The 26,188-nt window shown below is 44.1% G+C and overlaps 1 long non-coding RNA gene across 1 annotated transcript in view; it reads left to right on the top strand.

The window, feature by feature from the left end:
• LOC126993521 (uncharacterized) overlaps positions 1-15,331 on the top strand; it is a 113,023-nt gene extending 97,692 nt beyond the window's left edge. The window contains exon 3 of the long non-coding RNA XR_007747869.1: positions 14,436-15,331. This is a non-coding gene — a long non-coding RNA (uncharacterized LOC126993521). The remainder of the gene's footprint in view (positions 1-14,435) is intronic.
• Positions 15,332-26,188: the final 10,857 nt, after the last annotated feature.

Below are 26,188 nucleotides of genomic sequence, written 5' to 3'. Positions count from 1 at the left end.
AGCACTTCAATGCTACAATGAAAACCGAGAAAAAAATGGTTTAGAAAGACATTTTCCTGATAGTAGTAAAAATCTTTCTCACAAACGCGTGCGACCGTATTTTTTGTAACTGTGTGTGTGTGTGTGTGTGTGTGTGTGCGCGCGTGTGTGTGTGTGTGTGTGTGTGTGTGTGTGTGTGTGTGTGTGTGTGTGTGTGTGTGTGTCAAGAACATTATTTTCACGCATTATTTCTTGTTCTTTGAGGATTTCTTTTTATGCCTCCTCGCGAATGTAACTAATCAGCAGGAAATCAATGCACACGACGTTTTCTTCATAAAATTTTCGTTCCTGTTAAAACTCTGATTGCTTTCATTAAAGTTTTTTCTCCTCTATTTTCATTACAAATACAAATGCATATATTTGCTATGTAATTAAACTTGTGCAACCAATCAGAGAGCGAGGGGGAGGCACACATGGAAATAGAAGAGGGACGAGATACAAAAAATATATAATTTCGGATCGGACACTTAATCTAAAACTCTTAATGGCAACTTGAATTACTGATCAACCTCGGTGTGTCTGCAATTTAACCCTAAAAATCATATCCTCCCCACGAAGCCCCGCCAGCACGGATTCGTCTCTTCTCCACACGCCCACGAAACCCTCCGGCACAAGACTTTCTTCTCCCCACTCACTCACGGCACCAGTCACGCCCCACACACCCCTCGAAGCCCCGCCACACCCTCTCCTTCACCCCCCATCACTCCCAAGAAAGACTCAAGATAATCACCTCCCCACACACCCACAGTCCCACACACCCACGGCACCAGACACACCCCACACTCCGTTCAAAGCCTCACCACACATCACTCTCTCCTTCACCCCCCATCACTCCCAGAAAGACCCAAGATAATCTCCTGCCCACACACACACACACGGCACGAGGCACGCCCCACACACTCCGTTCGAAGCCCCACCACACATCACATGACCTCCCTTTTGGCCACTCTATATTTATCACTTTATGAGAGCAACAGTTAGCGGGCTTTTTTTTATATACATCTTCTTTTTGTTGCCCTTGAGTTGCTCTGTGTGCTGTAAAAAAAAAAAAAAAACTCCTCTACCCTCCATCACACCCAAGAAAGACCCAAGACAATCTCCTCGCTTCACACCCACACACCCACGGCACCGCACTCGCCCCACGCACTCACTGAAGCCCCACCACACTTGACCGTTTCCTTCGCCCCCCCCCCCCCCCCAAGAAAAAAAGCAAGAAAGTCTCCCCACATCCTTACCGCAGTCCAGCCCCACACCCAGGAGACCCCGATGAACACTGGCAGCCTAGGTAACGCAGACGGAGGAGCACGACAAGGCAGCCAGACAGACAGAAAACACTAACTTGACAAGGGAATAGGGTTCAGTATTTCTGTTTCTGCGTCATTAGCCTTAAGCGTCCCCCGTGCCAACTGTGCTTCTAATGGCGGACCCAAAACGAAGCCTTGACCCTTATAGACTGCTGTGTCGTGACCTCGTTCCGGTGACCTCGGGAAACAGAAGTGACGTGGTGTCTTGGGAAGGGATAGGGAGAGTTGTATTGCCATATTAAAGATTTTGGCGCCCAAGCACACATTAAAAAGGCTTTCGTAGGAGGTTTGGTCATTTCCATGTGTACTTTACGACTCTAGTGGTAGACTGACCCAGCTTCTGTACCATGAATGTGAAAGAAACACTCATGAAAAACCGACTAGTTTCCATTTTGGCTTTTGGATAGAGTTGATGTGAAAGGCAAAAGCGTCTGAGAATATGGAGTGTAATGCCTTCTGGCCAACCCGTAACCTATATACAGCTAAAAGAAACCATTCAATAGGAGTCATTTTTAGTATCCTTTGTTGAGTGAAAAATATCGAGTTCATTATTTTATTCCTATGCAAAAGGGCTCCTTTTTAACAGCCATTGTTGAGTAGAAAACATCGAATGCGTACTATTCATATAATTGCTGATGTCACCTTTAAATCAGCGTTTATATCACCCTGAATTCATGTACCTGTGTGACCTTGTATCTCAGTCCCTGCGGAGGTAGTAAAAAGTTAAATTCTCTAAACTTTGTGACTAGATTCAGCAGTTTAAACAAGTACCTTCCGGCCTGACCCGTGGAGCCCAGTGACTCTTGTGGACTGACGCTTTTGTGGGTGTGTAGAGCCGCGTGGTGGTGAGTGGCCGCGCGAGGTGCCCACAGCCAGCATAACGAGGGACACGTGCCTGTAGTGCCCCGACGAGCGCCAGGCAGGGAGCTCCTCGACTTAGAGCGTGAGGCGTGTGTTCCTGATAATGAGAAAACTTTACACGTTCATCCCTCACTCCTCCTTGTCACAGTTTTCCCCCTCTACCACCCACCCCAACCCTCTCTCTCGCTCTCACTCTCGTTCTTTCCCCTTGTTATGATGGGATCTGGAAAAAGAAAACTTGCGGCGTTACTCGAGTCCAGGTTCACCTTTAATAGTGTGTTTCGTGGCCTGCGTCTTCTTCCCTCCTCGGGCGTGTGTGATGTTCCCTCTCAGTGTGTGTGTGGAGGGGGAGGGAGAGATAGGTAGGTGTATGTAGGTGGGTGAGTGGGTGTGAGCTCGGTTGTGAGTGAGTGACTGGGTGTGTGCGTGTGTGCGAGTTTGAGACAGACAGACAGACAGATAAATCGACAGTTAGGTAAACACATACACACACGCACTAAATAAAATGCAATTATAAGTTTTCTCTCTCGCTAATTTTCATATTTTTTTAGATCACAAGGACTTTTTGATACTGATAACTTAATATAAAATGAGTTAAACATTCTCTCTCTCTCTCTCTCTCTCTCTCTCTCTCTCTCTCTCCATTCCTTTATCTTACAATCTTTACACGCCATATTTTCTCCCTGTTTGCTTCTTCTTCCCTTACATTTACTTCCCCTCCTTGCTTATCTTCCTTCTCCCCTCTCCTTCTATCCCTTCCTTCTCCCTTTTTTCTTTGCCCTCCGTCTCTACCCTTCCCTGCCTTTCCATCCCCTCGGCTTTAAGTCCCCATATATCTCTCCCCTTCCCTCTCCCCTCTCTTTTCATCCCTCCCCCTTTTCCCTCCGCCTCTCAATGGAGTGTCATTAGTACGTGCGCGGGTTTCTAATCGAGTGTTTTACGAACTTATTAAAAAAGGGAACTGGAACAAGAGAGAGAGGAAAAAATCAAAGTTCCGTGTTATCTTGTCTCATCACTGTATTTCTTTTTTTCAGTTGTGTTTGTGTGTTTTCTTTGTTTTCATTCTTTTCTTTTTCCTTTTCCCTGTTGTGTGTTGCCTCAAAAAGTGTATGTGGAGTTTTTGTGTTGGGTCAGGATGAATTGAGACGCATGCGAAACTTTAGAGACTTCAGCCACACCATATTTTTTCCTTGTTCTTGTTTAGTTAAAAAAAAAAAGCACACACACACACACACACACACACACACACACACACACACACACACACACACACACACACATACACACACACACGCACACGCACACGCACAGATCTATTTTTATTTCTTTGTTCGTACACCATATAAAGCAACGTGTGATCCTGTTCGGCTTCGTCCTCATCCGGTGCAAGAGTACGACTTCTTTATTCACTCATGATTGGGCGTCACTGAAAGCCGCAGTGATTTACTTATAAAGGATGACTGAATGGTAGCGGGATTATGGTGGACAGTGTGTGTGTGTGTGTGTGTGTGTGTGTGTGTGGTCTCTTCAATTTATTATATTCTTTTAAAAATATTTGCTGACTTTCGAGTACAAGAAACAGAGTGGCAAAGTTTTTTTTTTTTTTTTTTTTTTTTTTTTTTGGGAAACGAACAATTTTCAGAGGGTACATTTTTTGGAGTGTTTCCTTTGCAGCTTTTTCATATGGTTCCGGTTCACACAAAACTTTTCTTTTCATGCTGGTGTTTCCTAGTCTGCTATCAAATATTATGACAAGCCGCCGCCTCAGTCAACGTGGGGTGAACAAATATTTTATACCGTACTGTGTTCTGCTCTGTTCGTTTTTAAATATTTTTGACGCCTCCCAGTTGTTTATTTTCTGGTACTGTTAACCACACCTCATCTCCTCACTGGGTGTAAATAACTGCAAGAGATTATCACCACACAGACTGGAAACGTGGAGCATTGAATAGTTCTTTGTGGTTGCTAACTCGTAACCTTCGCTGAGGATTGAGTCTTTCCACACTTGATCCGTATTATTCATAACTCTCATCAACCGTACTCTTTTTTCGAGAAACCGGTTATTACTCATTTGCGCTTGTACTGTTTCCCCAGAATAAAAGCAGATATCAAGGCTTTAAGAACAGATACACGTAAAATTTTATATATCTAACCCGTAAAGCTCACTATAGTTATGCTGAAATTTACCCCTAAATGTACATAGCCGAAGACATTATTTTCTTTATCCTCAAGTGTCTTTTCACATTTTATTGATTATGAGCTTTTCATCAGAGATCCTTTTGCTTCAAACCGCTTAATTAAATATGTCTAGGAGCAAGCAGGGTAAAATTTTCGGAATATTTCATCCCGTGCGTCCCAGAAAAGGTTTGGTTCATACACTCTGATGGCTTTATGGCGCCGTTAGGTGGGAGTTGTTAATTTCCTCCCCTGAAGAGTGTTTTGGCGCTGCGCTGCGTCTGACGTCCCGGAGGTCTTTACGGGCAAACTTTTTCATCAGATTACTCTTCTAGTAGTGGGCGTGAAATTAAATCCGTCACCCTCACCTTGACGTCACTCACTTCCCTGGCGGCTGTGTTTGTTGGTGTGACAGGCCGGCTTACTGCCTGCCTCTTATCCTCTTCCTCCGCTATTCATGCACGATCATGCGCATTAATATCCTTACCAGGGATGGAATATTCGTATTAGGTATTCGTATTCAAATACATAAGAATACCGTATTTAGGTGTATTCGTATTCGTATTCGAATAATTATTTATATAAATCAAACATCTCATTCGTATTCAAATACAAGGGAAAAGTACTCGTATTCTGCGATTAATTTGACAAATACATCAAAATTTATCATCAGAAATAACAGCCGTTGTTCCTTACAACTCCAGTCTCCTGGCGGGCGTGTCATCGCCGTGTATAGTTCAGGGTTATGAGCTCATTTTACTGTTGCATAACTTTAGAACAGTTCTGTACCCAGTTACGTCAAGGTCTGTTTCAATGAAAAGTATTCATGATTGCATTCATGAATACGCTAAAGAAATATTCGTATTTGTATTTGAATTAAAACTATTTCAGTGTATTCGAATTCATATTTGCATTCGTTAGAATTTGAAGTATTCATATTCGTATTTGAATACACAACTCTTATATTCACTCCATCCCTCCTTACCAACGTAATAATTTTCTTTCTGTCTTTTTGTCTATATCTATATCTATCTATCTGTATACACATTGACATTGTTACAAATACATTCATACACTCAATCTTTCTATCCATCCATCTATCTATATATTTACCAATCTGTCCATCTATCTCTATCTATCTATGTAGATCGCCATTTTTTTCTCGTCCTTTTTATCATTTTCATTTCATCAATCAAAGCATTAAACCCTGCTGCGAAGAAAAACTAATACAGCAGATTCACTTTATGTGGAAACGTTAAGGTCTTTAACATCTGACTCTGGCTTTGTAAAAAACAACTCAATAAGTGTGAAGGGCAAGGAAGGGCAATGCACGGCTGTTTTGTTGGGTCCGAGGGTTGCCGCGCCGCTGAGAAACGCTTCCCGAGTCTTCCTTTATGCGAGAGAAATCTACTGGCCAAGACATACGACGTGTTTCCACCTGTTTTATGTCCGGCGAGCTGCTTCATCATGTTCTTAAGTGCTTCATGACCTTCCGCACTTCATCTCTCCTCTCCCTCCCTCTCTCGCCTTGCCCACCTTTCCTTCCTAAAGCATTTCTTCCCTTCCTGCCTCACGCACTCCCTTCCTCCCTCACCGTCCTCCCTCTCCACTCTCTCTCATTCCCAGCTTACCTTTCGTCTTGCCTAAATTCCCTGCCTCACTCACTCCTCCCTTACCTTCCTTCCTAACACTTTTCTCTCCCTTCTCTCTCCTATCTAACCTCTTTCCCCTTCCCTACCTTTTCTCCCTTCAGCGTTCCTTTCTTCTTTCCTTCTCTGCCTCACCCACTCCTCCCTTACCTTCCTCCCTCACGTCCTCCCTCCCAACTCTCTTCACTCTCCCTCTCTCTCACCTTGCCTACCTTTTCTTCCTTCAGCAATGCTCTCCTCCCTACCTCACCTACTTCTCTCTCCCTTACCTTTTTTCATCACAAACACGTTCATGTAATCCTAATCCTCTTGCGTGTGTGTGTGTGTGTGTGTGTGTGTGTGTGTGTGTGTGTGTGTGTGTGTGTGTTAGTGAGACAACGGCTGACAGAGTTTGGGAGATATTAAAGGTAAAAGTAGGGAAGACGTCTCTTGCTCTGTAATGGAGGCAGTTTACGAGGTGCAATTACATTTTTAACCTTGTTCTCCGTGCCCTTACTGCTGCTGCTGAGAATGATATGTGACGCGTTATTGTGGAGAGAGGGGGAGAGCCTGAGCCAGAGGGGGAGAGCCTGAGCCAGAGGGGGAGAGCGTGAGCCAGAGGGGGAGAGCGTGAGCGGGAGGTGGGAGAGTCTGAGTGAGAGGGGGAGAGCTAGGGAAGCGAGGGCGAGAGCAAGAGCAAAAGAGAGAACGGAAAAACAAGAGAGAACAAGAGAGAGAGAGAGAGAGAGAGAGAGAGAGAGAGAGAGAGAGAGAGAGAGAGAGAGAGACAGACAGACAGACTAACAGGGCTATGGAGACACAGAGACACACCAAACTCCCATGTCTTCTCCTCTCGGCCTGGGGGCAGTAAGACGTTCGGTCCCTTCAAAGCGTCCCCTCGACCAGCAGGTACATATCCGGCGTATTTTTTATATTTACCTCTGGGGCAGTAAATATTTCCTTTTTCCAAACTGTGTACGTTTCCTTTTTGTTCCTGGAAGACGCGTCATCACGTGGAGGGAGGCATGGATGGCCCACAAGATTATCACGCCCAGACATGCCGTGCACACGAGACTCGTACATATGAATAAACCTTGACTCTAAAGAAACTGATATTGCTCTCAGTAAATTTATTGAGAATTTGTGGTGGTGCTGAGAAATTTGTAATTTATGATACAGAAATATGCAAGATGAGCGTCTTCGTGACCTCGATATAGGAGTGGCGTGATCTGACAAATGGAAAATGCAATCTGGGTCAGCAGATTTCCTTGCCTCAAATGGAGACCGTAACCGAGATATATGAGCATAAAATGACGGACGTGGATGTATGATCATTGCGTCCAGGCTGTTCGTGATGCAGTACACAGAACCGCTTCATTTCCCTAAGCAACTTAACCGGACAGCGTAACGTTGAAATACCAGAGGCTGAGATGTCTTTTCTGCCTACCAGCAATAATAAACACATTGCTATTCCATGGAAACACTTCACTATCCTTTCATGTGCCGATGAAATTTTCAAATTTCTGAATTCGATAAATATTTTATGGCACCGGGCACTGTTCTGTATTCATGGCCTGAAGCGACTCCCTTCCGTGCCAAGTATGATCTTATAAAGAAAAGTTTACTGAATAAGAGTTATTTTTCTTGGGAAAGTGCTGCTTCTACAAAAATAATAATAAAAAAGGACTACACAAGAGTTTCAGAACATGTGAAGACTTATGATGTGGTAGGTACATAGTTTCAATTACGTATCACTTTCGAAATTTTAATACACACTTGAATACATTTTTTTTTTACTGGTAAACAAAATACCTAGCTGGTCAGTACAGGTTCTCGTGTGCTTTTCCGTCCTGTAGGCACCGTTGATGTGTGACCCGAGGCTGCCGCGCGCCACAAGTGGAGGGCGCCGTGAAGCAGTGCCCGCCAGCCACAGCGGCACGTCGGGCAGCCATTAGGCGGTGCTCATACGGCGTAATGGTTGATTTATTCACCCGCCGGCGAGGCTTACGGACGGACCACCTATAAAGTGTTGGCCATAAAGGCTACGGTTTATTTATACATGTAGTTTCTCTCTCCACCCCCCCCCATCCACCCCCCATTCTCTCTCTCTCTCTCTCTCTCTCTCTCTCTCTCTCTCTCTCTCTCTCTCTCTCTCTCTCTCTCTCTCTCTCTCTCTCTCTCTCTCTCTCTCTCTCTCTCTCTCTCTCTCTCTCTCTCTCTCTCTCTCTCTCTCTCTCTCTCTCTCTCTCTCTCTCTCATTCACTATATATTTCCAGTCTCCTGAGCCCCGTCTTTGGTCTCCTTCCTCCCCTTTTCATTCCTTCACCTCCGCCTCTCCGCCAGCCTCGTATCTCTCCTTAAGAGATTAATAAAGAAGACGGAGAGGGATTCGCTTGTCTCTTGACTGTCTCCCGTGTGTTCCTCCTGATCTCCACCCCACCGCCCCAACCCCTTTAAAAACTCCTGATCCCCATTCCACATCCTTGCCCCTTCCCTACCCTCCCCTTCGATGCTCCTTTTCCGGGCTGTCCTTCCATGAGTTTCAGCGTTTTTAGGGCAGACTTTATTGCTTTTTTTTTTCTTTGTCAGTATTTTTCGTCGGGTTTTTCTCTATCTGTATCTTTCCACGTCTGTCTTTGTCTGCCTCTGTGTCTGTCTGTACAACTTTTTTTTATCGCTTCCTTTTCTGTGTCAGTATCTTTTGTTGGTGTTTCTTTGTCATCTGTATCTTTTATCGTCTATCTGTATGTCTGTTTCTGTGTCTGTCTGTTTGCCTGTGTGTCTTTCTGTCTGTGTGTCTCTTTGTCTGCCTGTGTGTCTTTCTCTTATCCACATCTGTTTGTTTTGAGTACGTATTCTCTCTCTCTCTCTCTCTCTCTCTCTCTCTCTCTCTCTCTCTCTCTCTCTCTCTCTCTCTCTCTCTCTCTCTCTCTCTCTCTCTCTCTCTCTCTCTCTATCTATCTATCTCTATCTATCTATCTATCTATCTATCTATCTATCTATACCATCATGTCCATATGTTCGCCTAAGTGCGTGATAATGAACCAGCTCTCCACAAAGTTCCGCCGTCAGTATATATTAGTGGAGGTAATATGCTAATATCTCCATTACGCTGTTGCCAATTACTCGCCTTAGTTCGTTAATTCAGACACGCCCCGCGGGGTAAGATAAATCTCTGCCCACTCCACGCCTACACGCCATGCTTCCTCTCCCTCTCCCCATCCTTCTCCTTCTCCCTCCCTCCCTCTCTTCCACCATCCCCCCACACCACCCCCCTCGTCTTGTTATTCCGCTGTAGTGAGTATAAAGAAAAAACACATCAACATAGTGTTCGAAGTGCTGTGTTGTTGCATTAGATTATGTAGGCGTCTTACATGTTCACTGAGTTATGAAAGGTGGTAGTAGAAGGTAGAAGAAGTAGTAGTAGTAGTAGTAGTAGTAGTAGTAGTAGTAGTAGTAGTGTGTGCGTGTGTGCGAACCGTCGACTTCCATTGTGGAGACGAAAGGAAAAGTTCTTTTGTCCTTTACTTATTGACGTTTTTAAAGTAAAAGAGAGAGAGAGAGAGAGAGAGAGAGAGAGAGAGAGAGAGAGAGAGAGAGAGAGAGAGAGAGAGAGAGAGAGAGAGGAGAAAGATCAGAGAGAGACAGAGAGAGAGAGAGAGAGAGGAGGAATATTAGAGTGAGAGAGAGAGAGAGAGAGAGAGAGAGAGAGAGAGAGAGAGAGAGAGAGAGAGAGAGAGAGAGAGACAAGAGAGAGACAAGAGAGCACCCCAACAAACGCTAGTCATTTACCCAGGAGATAAAAACGTGATCAACCGCCACAAGCCTGTTTTCGAGACCGTTCTTTGGTATGACCTTGAGAGGGAGAGAACGGGGGCTGGGAAGGGAGAGAGAACAACACGGAGGAGAGAAATCTGTGCATGAAAAGTGAGGCGAGGACAGGCATACTTTGTGGCATGGATTGAGTGTCGCTTTGTATGTGTGACAGAGAAACAGAGACAGACAAACAGATAGATAGACACAGACAGACAGACAGACAGACAGACAGACATAAATTACTGACGAGAGAAGAGACGTCACAGTAAAAAAAAAAAAAAAAGATGGAAACGGAGAGACAAACAGATCTAAAGCACTAGAAAAAAAAAGCCAAGTCAGAAAATAAGACAGGTTGACAGACAGATATAAATAGACAGACATATAAATAGACAGACAGATAGATAGACAGACAGACAGAACCAAACTCTCATCAAGGAAAAACAGAAGCCAGACCAAAGAAAAAAGCGAAAGGAAAAATCGAAAAGGAAAAAGCCATCATCTCACAAAACGAATGACAGTAAAAAACTAGTCAGCCCATCGTAGCGGAAGACGACCACGGGCCTACAAAGGAGAACAGACGGGGCTCGATACCAGGATTCGAACCCCGGAACATAAACCACCAATGAACCGTATCGGCCGAGTCGCTGGGAAAGTTATCTGTTCGAGGAATTTAATATGCCTACCCTCCAGTCCCTCAAACCCTGCCTTGGTACACCTTGCCTGTCTCCCCCACCCCCTCTCTTCTACTCCTTCCTCTACCCCTTCTACCCCCTTTCTTCTACCTATCTCTTCTCCTATTTACTCTGTCTTGTCCTTTCTCTCCTTTTCCTATTCACCTTATTTGGCTTTTCTCTCCTCTCCATTTCTCTCCTTTCACATCTTCCCTTCTCCATTTACCCTGCCTGTCCTTCCTTCCCTTCCACTTTATTCCCACATTCACCCTGCCTTGCCACCTCCTCCTCCCTTTCCTTTCTGCCGTCTCCCCGCCCCCTTTCTTATTTACCTGTTGGCCTTTCCCTCCTGCCTCGCCCTATCCCTGTCACATCCTATTTTTCTTTCCCTTCCCTTCCTTCATTTCTTGTCTTTTTTTCCCTTGCCTTGTCTTTACTATTCTTTTGTCGTATTTTTCCCGTGCCGCCTCGTTTGTTCTATTCTCAATTTCACCTTTTTTCCTCACCACCTCCTGCTTTTCTTATTCCTTGCTCCTCTGTTTTCCTTTCCTCATCAACCATGCTTTATTCACGCCCTTGCACTCACCCTGCTGCAAGACTATTTTTTCCTTATCTCCTATGCTTTTCTTCCTTACCTCCCCTGCCTTTCTTCCTGATCTCCTACGTCTATTTTTCTCTGGTTGGCCTCACCCTTTTTTTTATTTACACCTCCTTCCCAACTTTTTTTTTTCTTTAGTGACTGATATTTTGCCTTTTTCCGTGGCTGCGTTTTGCTTTCGCCTCCCCGGAATGGCGGCAATGAGGAGAATGCTGCGTGAAGCTGAAGGACAAGCATCAGAGCGTTATACTCCGCTTAGTGATTCCGCGTCATTGCCAGTAAACTTTTCCGATGCGCACTTCACGGTAATGTAGCGCGGGAAATCGTGAAGCACTCATTTCGCCCACTTCAGTGAGTTAAGTATCGTCGCTGACCACTATTATACACCACACCACCACCAACCATTCCCTCGCCTCTAGTTCCCTCTCCATCCAGTCACCTCCCACTACCGCCACTATCCCTCCATTTGCCTCTCCAGCCACACTTGTTATCGCTGGGGAATTTTCAAGCATTCATTTCACCCACTTGTGTGAGTTAAGCACCGTCGCTGGCCACTGTTTTCCCACCATCAACCACTCCTTGTTTCCATTCACCTCACACTACCACCAACCACCACTCTCCCTCCATCTGCCTCTTCAACCCCTCCTGTTATCGTGGGGGAAATTTCAAGCATTCATTTCGCCCACTTGTGTGAGTTAAGCACCTCCGCTGGCCACTGTTTTCCCACCACCAACCACTCTTGTTTCCAGTCACCTCCCACTACCACCAACCACCACTCTCCTTCCATCTGCCTCTTCAACCCCTCCTGTTATCGTGGGGGAAATTTCAAGCATTCATTTCGCCCACTTGTGTGAGTTAAGCCCCTCCGCTGGCCACTGTTTTCCCACCACCAACCAATCCCTCGCTTCCTGTGCCCTCCATCCCGTCACCTCCCCTGCCACCAACCAGCACTCTCCTCCATTTGCCTCTTCAACCCCACTTGTTATCGTCCTCGCTCCCCAGGATGCGTCGTTGGTAATGTTTACTCGAGTGCTAATCATCAGGAGGGAATGTCTCTCGGCGGCTGCACAGTCACGGACGCGAGCAGTCTTCCCTCCTGATCGAACTAGTGAGCATCGAGCAGAGCGCCATCTGGGAACCGTCCAACAATACGACTTAAACCTGAGCCAGCAAGAGGAGGAACTTTGTGTCCGTACATCATATTAAATTAAAGCAACATCGTCTTACCCTTCTATAGCAGTGTCTTTGGGTCTATAACAATTCGCTGATGTGTTCCGCGTCCAGCAGTTAACCACTTACACGCTAGAGGGCGGTCAGGGTGCAGTAATTTAGATTCTCGTTGACCTTGGCCTCAGCAGTTTGTATGTATGCAGGGCAGGATACATCCGATAGTTCGTGTGAGTGGCTCGTGTGTGTGGGTGCTTGTGTGGGTGTTGGTTTGGGTTGGATGGCGGTGTGGGTGGTGTGGGGAAGTGGGGTGTAAGGGGAGGATCAGTCGTTGGGAGAGCGACAGCACGACCCAGGGCTACAAACTGACGGCCATACCTCCTCGTCTTCCTGAGTGATGATACAGGTTGTTCACGACGACTCAGCCAGGTGGTGCCGGGTGTAGGGTGTGTGTGTGTGTGTGTGTGTGTGTGTAAGGTAGAGAGAGAGAGAGAGAGAGAGAGAGAGAGAGAGAGAGAGAGAGAGAGAGAGAGAGAGAGAGAGAGAGAGAGAGAGAGAGAGAGAGAGAGAGAGAGTCAGGAAAAAATAACATTATTAATAAAAAAAATGAAGCATGGGAACAGAGTCTGCATTTAAAATAAAGTATATCCCATAAACTTAAACAAAGAGATATTTGGAAATTATGAATGTGAAAGAACTCTGAAAAACTGTATTGCAAATAATAGTTTCAATAACCAGTTTTTAAGCGAATTTACCGTCAACATATTATAAAAAAAAGCGAATTTAAGGTAATGCTAAAGTAATGCAAATGGGAGCCGTGGGTAGCGGGGTTTTTTTCTACACTCTTTTTGTTGCCCTTAAGTCGTCTCCTTGGTTGTTAAAAAAAAAAAAAAAAGGATATGCAAGAAAGACCCCAAACTACTGAATAAAGCATGAACAGCGAGCAAATAGGAAAGGCAATAATGGATGCAAATAATATGCAAGTGTAGAAAACGAGAGGCTTAATAAAAACAAAAGTGCCTTGAATAAAATGTCCAACTCTACGGATCCCAAAACGATAGCATCCATGGCGGGGAGAAACTTTTTTTTTTTGTTGAGAATGACTGAACGTTTGGCAACACATATGGTAAACATCAGGAGGGGAGTAAATAAAGGGAGGAGGACCAAGAGGAAGTAAGGAAGGAAGGAAGGAAGAAACGAAGGAAGGAAGAGGAGGAGGGAATGAAGGAAGGATGGAAGGAAGAGGAGGAGGTGTAGGAGGATTCGGACAACGGAGTAAATGAAGGGAGGAGGAGCAAGAAGGAAGGAAGGAAGGAAGGAAGGAAGAAAGAAATGAAGGAAAGAAGGAAGGTAGGAGGGAATGAAGGAAGGAAGGAAGGAAGGAAGAGGAGGAGGTGAAGGAGGATTAAGACAACGGAGTAAATGAAGGGAGGAGGAGCAGGAGGGCGGAAGGTAGGAAGGAAGGAATGAATAAATGAAGGAAAAAAGGAAGGAAGGGAGGAGGGAATGAAGGAAGGAAGGAAGAGGAGGAGGCGTAGGAGGATTAAGACAACGGAGTAAATGAAGGAAGGAGGAGCAGGAGGGAGGAAGGATGGAAGGAAGGAATGAAGAAATGAAGGAAAAAAGGAAGGAAGGGAGGAGGGAATGAAGGAAGGAAGGAAGAGGAGGAGGCGTAGGAGGATTAGGACAACGGAGTAAATGATGGGAGGAGGAGCAAGAAGGAAGGAAGGAAGGAAGGAAGTAAGAAATGAAGGAAAGAAGGAAGGAAGGGAGGAGGGAATGAATGAAGGAAGGAAGAGGAGGAGGCGTAGGAGGATTAGGACAACGGAGTAAATGATGGGTGGAGGAGCAGAAGGAAGGAAGGGAGGAAGGAAGGAAGGAAGGAATGAAGGAAGGAAGGGAAAAGGGAATGAAGGAAGGATGGAATGAAGAGGAGGAGGTGTAGGAGGATTAAGACAACGGCGATTACAACAACGAACAGACAGACAACATTTATCAAGTGAAGATTTTATGAACCAAAAATATACGTCGGCCAAATATAAACGTTTCTTCATTTTCTATCATAGCTTTTACTCATGAATAAATCATAGGACGATGTAATTATCTATTCATTTATACCTTAATCTATATAATTAGTTTACTTTTTTCATTTTTTTTTCTATCTCCTTTCTACCAGCATCCAGGAAGTACGTCAATGAGGAAAGTGTGTCGCTCCGCCTCAAGCCTCTGCGCACGGGTTTTGGCTCCAAGGCTTCCGGAGAGCTCGGCCGTGACGTTCGCCAGACGCCCTACAACGGTTGCCACGGAAACATCACAAAAGATGCAGCTACTAACAACTTCTTTTCTACGAATACAAAGACTAATTACTCCTTTCACACAAATTCCTGCTTTGCTATATCTTTTAAAATTTACGGTATACTCTTTTTATCTGAACACCCGATGACGCTACGCAAGCTTTATGATGGAGCCGTTCAGTGGACGCGTTTCAAATCGTTCTTCCCTGCAACCAGAGCCTCACAAACCCGCACGCCGCCCCATGATCAATACAGAGGAAGAAAAATAAAAATAAAAATACTGAGCTTTGAACATGTCGAGAGAACTTGAACCAAAAAGTACTCTCTGTAATCGCAGGGAAGAAAAAAACATGAGTACGTTACATCAGATTTACATGAAAATAAAACGCACGACGCCGGTTTATATGACAAAAAAAGGATGAGAGTTAGATGGCAAATGGTGCAGTTTAACATGAAAATAAACAAATCGTCGTCGGTTGTTCACCCTTTGTCTTACTTACCTTTATACAAGTGTCCAAGAGGCGAGTGTGCAGACAAGGCCACAGGACATAAAGCTCGGCAACTCCCTGCGCAGGTGACGCCTTTGGACACAGGCTGAAGGGAGGCACGACAAGGATACTCCACTCAAGTCCGTCTGCTGCAACACTTATCTGAAAAAGAATAGTCGTGTGAAAAGTATAAAATCTACTGCTAAAAAGTTATATAAATTCATCGACACCGAACGATTGAATTTCCTCGAATACTAAATAGTTGTTTTAAAGAGATATAATGTATTGCTAAAAAACAGCTCATAAATTAATTGTCATTCTAAAAATATTTATCAGGCTCAATTTTCCTTTCGTTATTGTGACTTACTAAAACCCTCGGAATACTGAAGGCAATCAAACACGGCATTCAGACAATTCGGGGAGACATTAACTTACGGGAGGGTCAGAATCACACGGTTAAGGCCATGGCGGCGTGGCGGGGCGGGCGTCGCGGCCTGGGAAGGGAAGTGGAAGGCAATAAGCTACAGTGATGAAAGGGGCCCAGTGTTTCTTGGTATGAGTCCAGGTTTTTCTTTTGTTCTGGTTGAAATATTATACGTTAAGGCTACGATAATAATGATAATGATAACGATAGTAATAATAGTAGTAGTAGTAATAATAATAATAATAATAATAATAATAATAATAATAATAATAATAAAGATAAGACGATCACAACGGGGAAATAATACCTCGGTGTAACGAATCACGATCAAACAAAATTCCCCAGTAATCTTCAGTCGTTCCAATTCGACAATGAAAGGCCAATAAAAAGAATGATATATGACTCTCTCTCTCTCTCTCTCTCTCTCTCTCTCTCTATTGTGGGCGAGCTGCTGACGAGGTCAATCAGCAGCTGAAGGTGCTACAGGAGTGGGGTGGCCGCTGGCAGGTGACCTTTGATCCAGAGAAGACCCAGGCAATGGTGGTCTCTCGATCCCCCACTGCCGGGCCAGCAGTGGAGGGGAAGCTAAGCTTTGGTGGCGTCCCCCTCCCACTCCAGGAATCCGTCAAGATTCTGGGAGTGGAAGTGGATCGAGGGCTACGGTTTGACAGCCACATCAAACACATTGCCCAAAAGGCCTCCCATAGAGTCTCCTGCCTGCGAAGGGTGGCCAGCTTCCTCGACAAAAAAGAGAGGCTGTTGCTTTACAAGGCCCAGATACGGCCTTACCTGGAGTACGCTGCTCTCTCTTGGATGTCGTGTGCTGCCTCGCACAGCGGGAGACTCGACGCCATCCAGAGACGGGCACTGCGACTGGTGGATGCGGCAGACCCCCAACCGGGCAGGAAACTCTCAGCTCCGTCGACTCCTTGGAACACCGCAGGGACGTAGCTGCTCTTGTGGTGTTACATAAGGCAGGGAGTGCCACATCTGGTGGGCTTACGCCAACCTCCGAGAGTCACCACGCGGGACACGAGAACGGTGCTATCCCGTGGTGACGCAGTGGAGGTGCCGTGTTCCCGTACCAGCCAGCACCAGCGCACCTTTTCGGGAAGAGTCTGCCGGATGTGGAACATGTTCACGGCCTGTATACCAAACATCCGGGAGATGAACACCCAAAAAATAAAACTGTCGGCCCACCACTGGAGGGGCTCACTCCCCACCCCACTGACACTCGTGGTGGAGCAGTGACACGAGTGTAGTGTGCAGTGCGCTCACATATATTCTGTATTGTATGTTTTTTTTTATAGTATATAAATATTTATTTTATAGTTTATGTAGTTAATTTTTTTATATAGATTTTATTCTGCCCTTTGAATAGGCAGCACACGACAGTGCACCTTTGGGTATGCAAATATTATACATGTGCCTATGTTTAAAAAAAAAACCTGGAAAAAATAACTAAAAAGGAAAATAAGCAGATGTATAAAAATGAAGAGAAAGGGAACATACAGTAAACAACCACAATATGGGGAAAGAAGGGGAGAACATAGACGGTAATGATAATAATAATGGGAGAGGGAGGGAGGAAGGAGAGAGGGAGAGGGATTAGGGAAGGAAGGGAGCAGTTTTGAAGGAATGAAGGAGGGAGAGAGAGGGAGAATAAGAGAGACTGAGAATGAGAGTAGAAAGTGAAGAAGGAATGGAGAGATTGTAAATGGAAGAAGAGAGAGAGAGAGAGAGAGAGAGAGAGAGAGAGAGAGAGAGAGAGAGAGAGAGAGAAATGCTAATGAAAAAAAAAAAGATGAATGGAGAGATTGTGATTGGAGGAAGAAAGGAAGGAAAAGAAGAGAGAAACACCGCGAAAGATAGTAAGAGAGGAAGGAAAGTGCTAAAGAAGGGAGGCAGGGAGGGATTGAGGGAGGGAACAAGCAGAAAGGAAGGAAAGGAAAGGAAGAAAGGAAAGGAAAGGAAGGAAGAAAGGGAGGGGAGAGAGAAAGAATAAAAAAAGAATAAAAAGGAGGCAACAAAGTAGGAATAAAGGAGAGGAAAGAAAGACAAGGAGATAAAGAGAGTAAGAGAGAGAGATGCGAATGAAAAAAAAATAGTGATTGTAAAGGAATGAAGGAAGGAAGAAAGGAAGGAAGAGACAACGAAAAACAGTAAAAAGAAGGAGAAAACGACTTAAGAAAGGAGGAAGGGAGGAACTGAAGGAGTAAACAGAAAGAAAGGAAGGAAAGGAATTAAGGAACCGAGGGAGAAAAAGGAAGATGCGAATGAAAAAAAATAGTGATTGTAAAGGAATGAAGGAAGGAAGAAAGGAAGGAAGGAAGAGACAACGAAAAACAGAAAAAAGAAGGAGAAAACGACTAAAGAAAGGAGGAAGGGAGGAACTGAAGGAGTAAACAGAAAGAAAGGAAGGAAAGGAATTAAGGAACAGAGGGAGAAAAAGGAAGACAAGATAGGGAGTAAAAGAGAGAGAGATGCGAATGAAAAAAAATAGTGATTGTAAATGAATGAATGAAGGAAGGGAGGAAGAAAGGGAGAAACAACGAAAAACAGAAAAAAAGGAAAAAAAAACGATTAAAGAAAGGAGGAAGGGAGGAATTGAAGGAGTAAACAGAAAGAAAGGAAGGAAAGGAATTAAGGAATAGAGGGAGAAAAAGGAAGACAAGGTGAAATATTGAGTAAAAGGGAGAGAGATGCGAATGAAAAAAAATTAGTGATTGTAAAGGAATGAAGGAAGGAAGAAAGGAAGGAAGAGACAACGAAAAACAGTAAAAAGAAGGAGAAAACGACTAAAGAAAGGAGGAAGGGAGGAACTGAAGGAGTAAACAGAAAGAAAGGAAGGAAAGGAATTAAGGAACCGAGGGAGAAAAAGGAAGACAAGATAGGGAGTAAAAGAGAGAGAGATGCGAATGAAAAAAATAGTGATTGTAAATGAATGAATGAATGAATGAATGAAGGAAGGAAGAGACAACGAAAAACAGTAAAAAGAAGAAGAAAACGACTAAAGAAAGGAGGAAGGGAGGAATTGAAGCAGTAAACAGGAAGAAAGGAAGGAAAGGAATTAAGGAACCGAGGGAGAAGAAGGAAGGAATGGGAGAGAAGGAATATAAAAAAGAATAGAGGGGGAAATAGAGGAGGGCTATAGGGGTGAGAGGAGAGACAGGTGATGAGTTGCATAGTTTAATTACAGGTAAAGGACCCTCTGACCCCACGTGGTGATGGTGATGGTGATGACGATGATGATAATGATGATAATTCAGCCTCTGCGTGTTTTGTTTATTCTGGTCCGTTTTTTTTTTTTTTTCTTTCTTTCTTTCTTTTTCTCTTTTCTTTTTCCTCTTTTTCTTTCTTTTTTCCTTTCATCCTATCTTTCTTTCTTTCTTTCTTCTTCTTCTTCTTATTCTTCCTCTTCTTCTTCTTCTTCTTCCTATTGTTGTTGTTGTTGTTGTTGTTGTTGTTGTTGTTGTTGTTGTTGTTGTTGTTGTTGTTGTTGTTGTTGTTGTTCTTCTTCTTCTTCTTCTTCTTCTTCTTCTTCTTCTTTTTATTCTTCTTCTTATTTTACTTGTTCTTCTTCTTGTTCTTCTTCTTGTTCTTGTTCTTGTTCTTGTTCTTCTTCTTCTTCATGTTATATCATTATTATTATCATCATCATTATTACTATTATTGACTACTTCCTTGCTTTCTATATCTTTTGGTCTCTCTTTCTTTCTTTTTGTTCCTTCTCTTTTTTGATTAATTAGATTGATTAGTTATTTTATTTATTCATTTATTCATTCATTCTTTTCTGTTATCCTTCCATTATTATTTCATCGTTCCCTTCCTCTTTTTCTTTCCCTCCTTCCTTCCTTTCTTTCTTCCTTCGCTCATTCATTTTCTCATCCATCCATTCTGATGTCACCGTACCCTTCCTCTCCTTCCTCCATTCATTCTTTTCTCTCTTCCTTCCATTCTAAATTCATCGTTTCCTTCCTCTTTTTCTTTCCCTCCCTCCTTCCTTCCTCCCTTCGTTCATTCATTCTCTCATCCACCGTACCCTTCCTCTCCTTCATTCATTCATTCCTTTCTCTCTTCCTTCCATTCTAATTTCATCGTTTCCTTCCTCTTTTCTTTTTCCTTCCTTCCTTCCTTCATTCATTCATTCATTCGTTCATTCATTCATTCTTTCTCTCATCCATCCATTCTGATCTCACCGTACTCTTCCTCTCCTTCATTCATTCATAGGTAGGAAGACACCTACCGAACGGGCGTGAGCTACTCCCGGTGAGGATATATGGGAAGCGAGGAGGGTGCTGAAGCCCTTCAAAGACCCTTCCCATGTCCTCACTAACCGTTTCCCTTTTGTCTCATCAACACCAGAGAGCAGTTCAGCATGCTCTCAAAAGACAGTTCCTCTCTCTTTCTACACCACACTACATTCACACAACACACACACCTTTTCCCAAAATTCAAAACTCAAAATGGCTAACGAGAACACCGCCTCGGATTCCCCGCCTAGGGGGGGGACCATAAATTCCCCCAGTGAGGACTCCCCTTCTGGCTGCCGACTTGAGAGGTATCCTGATAACTCCTCGAACCTCCTCCTTATCAATTTCTGCAACATTCGCGGTCTTCGTTCTAATTTTCATTCTGTGGAACACCATCTCTCCTCCTCTAAACCTCACCTTCTCATCCTCACCGAAACACAGGTTTCTGAGGCTACTGACAGCAACCTCTACTCTGTTCCCTCCTACTATCTCTATCCTAAATTTCAATCCAAAGCTGGATGTTGCGCCTACGTGCGCAACGGTATCACTTGCTCTCGTGCCCACGACCTTGACTCTTCTGAATTTTCCACCATCTGGCTAAGACTTCATTGTCATTCTATTACTAAATACATCTGTGCTGTTTATCTCTCCCCTAACTCTACTAACTATTTAAAATTCTTTGACTATTTGAACTCTAAAGTGGAGCACATCTTGACTCACTCTCCCTTTGCTGAAATCTCCATCTTGGGAGATTTCAATGTTCACCACCAACTTTGGCTTTCATCCTCTTTCACTGACCAGCCTGGTGAACAAGCCTACAACTTTGCTCTCCTCAACGACTTAGAGCAGTTGGTTCAGCACCCTACTCGTATTCCCGACCGTCCTGGAGACAGGCCCAACATTCTAGACCTCTTCCTTACCTCTAATCCTTCTGCTTACTCTGTCAAACTGTTCTCTCCGTTGGGCTCCTCCGATCATAACCTTATTTCTGTATCCTGTCCTATCACTCCTGTACATCCTCTGGACCCACCGAAGAGGCGATGCTACTGGCATTTTGCTTCAGCTCGGTGGGACGACCTGAGGATGTACTTTTCCGATTTCCCGTGGAATGATTACTGCTTCCAGGAGAGAGACCACTCTGTGTGTGCTCAGTGCATCACAGAGGTGAATGTCTCTGGAATGGAGGCATACATTCCACGTACTTTCTCTACTCCTCATGCTAAAAAGCCTTGGTTTAATCATGCTTGTTCTCGTGCTAATAAAGATAGAGAGGCAGCTCACAAAAGGTTCCAAAGCCTTCGAACTCCCGCTAACTTTGATCTTTACATTTCAGCTCGGAATCGTGCCAAATCTATTCTACGACTTACCAAAACTTCTTTCATTAATAAAAAAAGTCAACACCTTGCTTCTTCTAATTCTTCCCGTGACTTCTGGCATCTAGCCAAAAATATCTCCTCCAATTTCACTTCTTCCTCTTTCCCTCCTCTCCTTAACCCTGACGGCAGCACTGCCGTCTCATCTATCTCTAAGGCTGAACTCTTCGCTCAAACTTTCTGTAAGAACTCCACCCTGGACGATTCTGGGCATATTCCTCCTACTCATCCCCCCCTCTGACTCCTTTATGCCTGTTGTTAAGATTCTTCCAAATGATGTTTTCTATGCCCTCTCTGACCTCAACTCTCAGAAGGCTTATGGACCTGATGGAGTCCCTCCTATTGTCCTTAAAAACTGTGCTTCTGTGCTGACACCCTGCCTGGTCAAACTCTTTCGTCTCTGCCTATCAACATCTATCTTTCCTTCCTGCTGGAAGTATGCCTTTGTACAGCCTGTGCCTAAGAAGGGTGACCGTTCCAATCCCTCAAACTACCGCCCTATAGCTTTACTTTCCTGTCTATCTAAAGCTTTTGAATCAATCCTTAACCGGAAGATTCAAAAGCACCTTTCCACTTCTAACCTTCTATCTGATCGCCAGTATGGATTCCGCAAGGGGCGCTCTACTGGCGATCTTCTTGCTCTCTTAACTGACTTTTGGTCATCCTCTCTTAGCCGTTTCGGTGAAACTTTCTCTGTTGCGCTAGACATATCGAAAGCCTTCGATAGAGTCTGGCACCACTCTTTGCTTTCTAAACTGCCCTCTTACTATCCCTCTCTCTGTTCCTTTATCTCCAGTTTCCTTTCCGGCCGTTCTATCTCTGCGGTGGTAGACGGTCACTGCTCTTCCCCTAAACCTATCAACAGTGGCGTTCCACAGGGCTCTGTCCTATCACCCACTCTCTTCCTGTTATTCATCAATGATCTTCTTTCCATAACAAACTGTCCTGTCCACTCATACGCCGACGACTCCACTCTGCATTATTCAACTTCTTTCAATAGAAGACCCTCTCAACAGGAAGTACACGACTCCAGACTGTAGGCTGCAGAACCTCAGACCTTGCTATCATTTCCGATTGGGGCAGAAGGAACCTTGTGTCCTTCAATGCCTCAAACACTCAATTTCTCCACCTATCAACTCGACACAATCTTCCAAACACCTATCCCCTATTCTTCGACAACACTCAGCTGTCACCGTCTTCAACACTAAACATCCTCGGTCTATCCTTAACTCAAAATCTCAACTGGAAACTTCATATCTCCTCTCTCGCTAAATCAGCTTCCTCGAGGTTGGGCGTTCTGTATCGTCTCCGCCAGTTCTTCTCCCCCGCACAGTTGCTATCCATATACAGGGGCCTTGTCCGCCCTCGTATGGAGTATGCATCTCATGTGTGGGGGGGCTCCACTCACACAGCTCTTCTGGACAGAGTGGAGTCTAAGGCTCTTCGTCTCATCAGCTCTCCTCCTCCTACTGATAGTCTTCTACCTCTTAAATTCCGCCGCGATGTTGCCTCTCTTTCTATCTTCTATCAATATTTCCACGCTGACTGCTCTTCTGAACTTGCTAACTGCATGCCTCCCCCACTCCCGCGGCCCCGCTGCACACGACTTTCTACTCATGCTCATCCCTATACTGTCCAAACCCCTTATGCAAGAGTTAGCCAGCATCTTCACTCTTTCATCCCTCACGCTGGTAAACTCTGGAACAATCTTCCTTCATCTGTGTTTCCTCCTGCCTGCGACTTAGACTCTTTCAAAAAGGAGGGTGTCGGGGCACCTCTCCTCCCGAAGTTGACCTTTCTTTCGGCCACCTCTTTTGATTCTTTATTGGGAGCAGCGAGTGGCCTTGTGCTGCTTCCTTTGTTGTAAAAAAAAAAAAAAAATTCCTTTCTCTCTTCCTTCCATTCTAATTTCATCGTTTCCTTCCTCTTTTTTTTTCCCTCCTTCCTTCCTTCCTTCCTTCCTTCCTTCCTTCGTTCATTCATTCTCTCATCCACCCATTCTAATCTCACCGTACCCTTCCTCTCCTTCATTCATTCATTCTTTTCTCTCTTCCTTCCATTTTAAATTCATCGTTCCCTTCCTCTTTTTCTCTCCGTCCTTCCTTCCTTCCTTCCTTCGTTCATTTTCTCTCTCATCCATCCATTCTGATTTCACAGTACCCTTCCTCTCCATTCATTCATTCCTTTCTCTCTTCCTTCCATTCTAATTTCATCGTTTCCTTCCTCTTTTCTTTTTCCCTCCTTCCTTCCTTCCTTCTTTCGTTCATTCTTTCTCTCATCCATCCATTCTAATCTCACCGTACCCTTCCTCTCCTTCATTCATTCATTCCTTTCTCTCTTCCTTCCATTCTAATTTCATCGTTTCCTTCCTCTTTTCCTTTCTCTCCTTCCTTTCTTCATTCATTTGTTCATTCATTCTCTCATCCATCCATTCTGATCTCACCGTACCCTTCCTCTCCTTCATTCATTCATTCTTTTCTCTCTTCCTACCATTCTAATTTCATCGTTCCCTTCCTCTTTGCTTTTTCCCTCCTTCCTTCCTTCCTTCGTTCATTCATTCATTCTCTCATCCATCCATTCTGATCTCACTGTACCCTTCCTCTCCTTCATTCATTCATTCCTTTCTCTCTTCCTTCCATTCTACTTTCATCATTTCCTTCCTCTTTTCCTTTCTCTCCTTCCTTTCTTCATTCATTCGTTCATTCATTCTCTCATCCATCCATTCTGATCTCACTGTACCCTTCCTCTCCTTCATTCACTCATTCTTTTCTCTCTTCCCTCCATTTTAAATTCATCGTTCCCTTCCTTTTCTTCCTTCTTCCATTCTTTCCCCCTTTTCCCTTTTTTCCTGTCGTTAATAATAGCTGCATAAACACTAGTGAATAAGTAATTACTGGGAATAGCATCCACAGTCCAGCTATTTTTAAAGGGAGAGAGAGAGAGAGAGAGTGTGTGTGCACGAAAGATTTGGAGATAAAAGAATATGTATGTCATTACTTGGGTACAAGATATGCAGGTAAGAATTGCAGGTGTGTGTGTGTGTGTATGTGTGTGTGTGTGTGTGTGTGTGTGTGTGTGTGTGTGTGTGTGTGTGTGTGTGTGTGTGTGTGTGTGTGAGAGAGAGAGATATTTACATAGATTTACATAGAAAATCAGACCACACAGACCCCATGGTCCAGACTAGGTGGTCTGTCCTTAAACCTAAGTGATTTTACATTAATCAGATGGCTCTAAAACGTTGCTTTTCTACTCTAGTTAATATTAAGTTCAAGGAAGTGACGGTCGAGCTTGTTTTTAAAGGAGTCAATCGTGTTACACTGGACCACCGATGGTGGGAGCTTATTCCATTATCGCACTACAACGTTGGTGAAGAAAAATTTGGTGCAGTCTGAATTTACTTGTCTACATTTGAGTTTTGTGCCATTGTTCCTCGTTCGCAAAGTGTCATCGATCATAAACAATTTTGTTCTGTTTACATTCGTGAAACCATTAAGTATTTTAAAACATTCGATCAGTTTTCCTCGGAGGCGACGTTTCTCAAGAGAGAACATGTTAAGGGTGGAAAGCCTTTCTTCGTAGGATTTGTTGCGCAAGGAAGGGATCATTTTTGTTGCTCGACGCTGAACACCATCTAGTTTAGCAATGTCCTTTGCATGGTGGGGAGACCAAAACTGTACCGCATATTCCAAGTGGGATCTGACTAAACTATTGTAGAGCGGAAGTATTACATCTTTATTTTTGAATAAAAAGTTTCTTTTAATGAAGCCTAACATTCTGTTCGCTTTATTTGCTGCATTGATGTGAGAATTTGAGGTTTGACGCGATTTTAATCCCCAGGTCCTTAACGCATTGAACACTTATGAGTTTAACGCCGCGTATTTCGTAATCGAACTTCTTATTTTTTGTTCCAACTTGAAGGACCTGGCACTTGTCTACGTTAAAGGGCAGAGAGAGAGAGAGAGAGAGAGAGATAGACAGACCCAGACAGAGAGAGAGAGAGAGCGAGAGAGAGAGACAGAGACAGACAAACAGACAGACAGACAGACAGACAGACAGACAGACAGACAGAGAGAGAGAGAGAGTTATGACGGAGTAAAGTGAATTGACATGAGCGAAGATGTGGAGTAGGAAGGAAGAGAGGAATGATGAAGGAGAGAGAAAGGAAGAGGGGGAAGGGAGGAGGGAGGGATTTCAGGTCGAAGAGATGGTTAGGCATAAAGAGGGAGGAGGAGGAGGAGGAGGAGGAGGAGGAGGAGAGAATAAGGGAAGGAGGAAATGTAGGCAAAGAAGGACGACTTTAAAGGGAGGAATGTACTCTACAACCTCCCTCCCCCGTCTCTCTCTCTCTCTCTCTCTCTCTCTCTCTCTCTCTCTCTCTCTCTCTCTCTCTCTCTCTCTCTCTCTCTCTCTCTCTCTCTCTCTCTCTCTCTCTCTCTCTCTCTCTCTCTCTCTCTCTCTCTCTCTCTCTCTCTCTCTCATTTTTGTACACATGCATATATTTATGAATGCTAAATATATGTACACACGCACGTATTTAATAAGTATGTGTGTATGTATGTATATATGTATGTGTCCAATGTATGTATGTATGTATGTATTGTCCATCTGTACCGCTCCATCTCGTCATCATCATCATCATCATCATCATCATCATCATCATCATCGACCTCGTAACTGCCAAGATCTACATAGACTGGAAAAAAAAGAGGAGAAAAAAAGACTTGGTGATTCTAACTTTGCTCTTCTGTGACCCTCCGTTTGCGTGACTTGGGATGCAGTTACGCTTAAGAATGAATGAATGAATGGTCTGGGCGTAACGGGACTTGTGAGTGAGTGAGTAAGGGAGGGAAGGAGGGACTGAATGAATGAATCAGAATACCAAACTCGCCACAAAACTAAATAAATACTCATACGGCCTTTAAAATATCTGGTGTGAGTGAGTGAATGAGTGAGTTAATGAATGAATGAGTGAGTGAGTGAATTAAAAAGCCAAACTAGCCACTTAACTTAATAAAAACTAATACGACGTTTAAAATAATCTGGAGTGAGTGAGTGAGTGAGTGAGTGCAGTGAGTGCGTGGGTGGGTGAGGAAATGA

The sequence above is a fragment of the Eriocheir sinensis genome, unplaced genomic scaffold (genome assembly GCF_024679095.1).
Source record: "Eriocheir sinensis breed Jianghai 21 unplaced genomic scaffold, ASM2467909v1 Scaffold627, whole genome shotgun sequence".
NCBI lineage: Eukaryota > Metazoa > Arthropoda > Malacostraca > Decapoda > Varunidae > Eriocheir > Eriocheir sinensis.
Note: the sequence above shows the minus strand (reverse complement) of the source record. Positions and strands in the feature narration are given on the sequence as shown.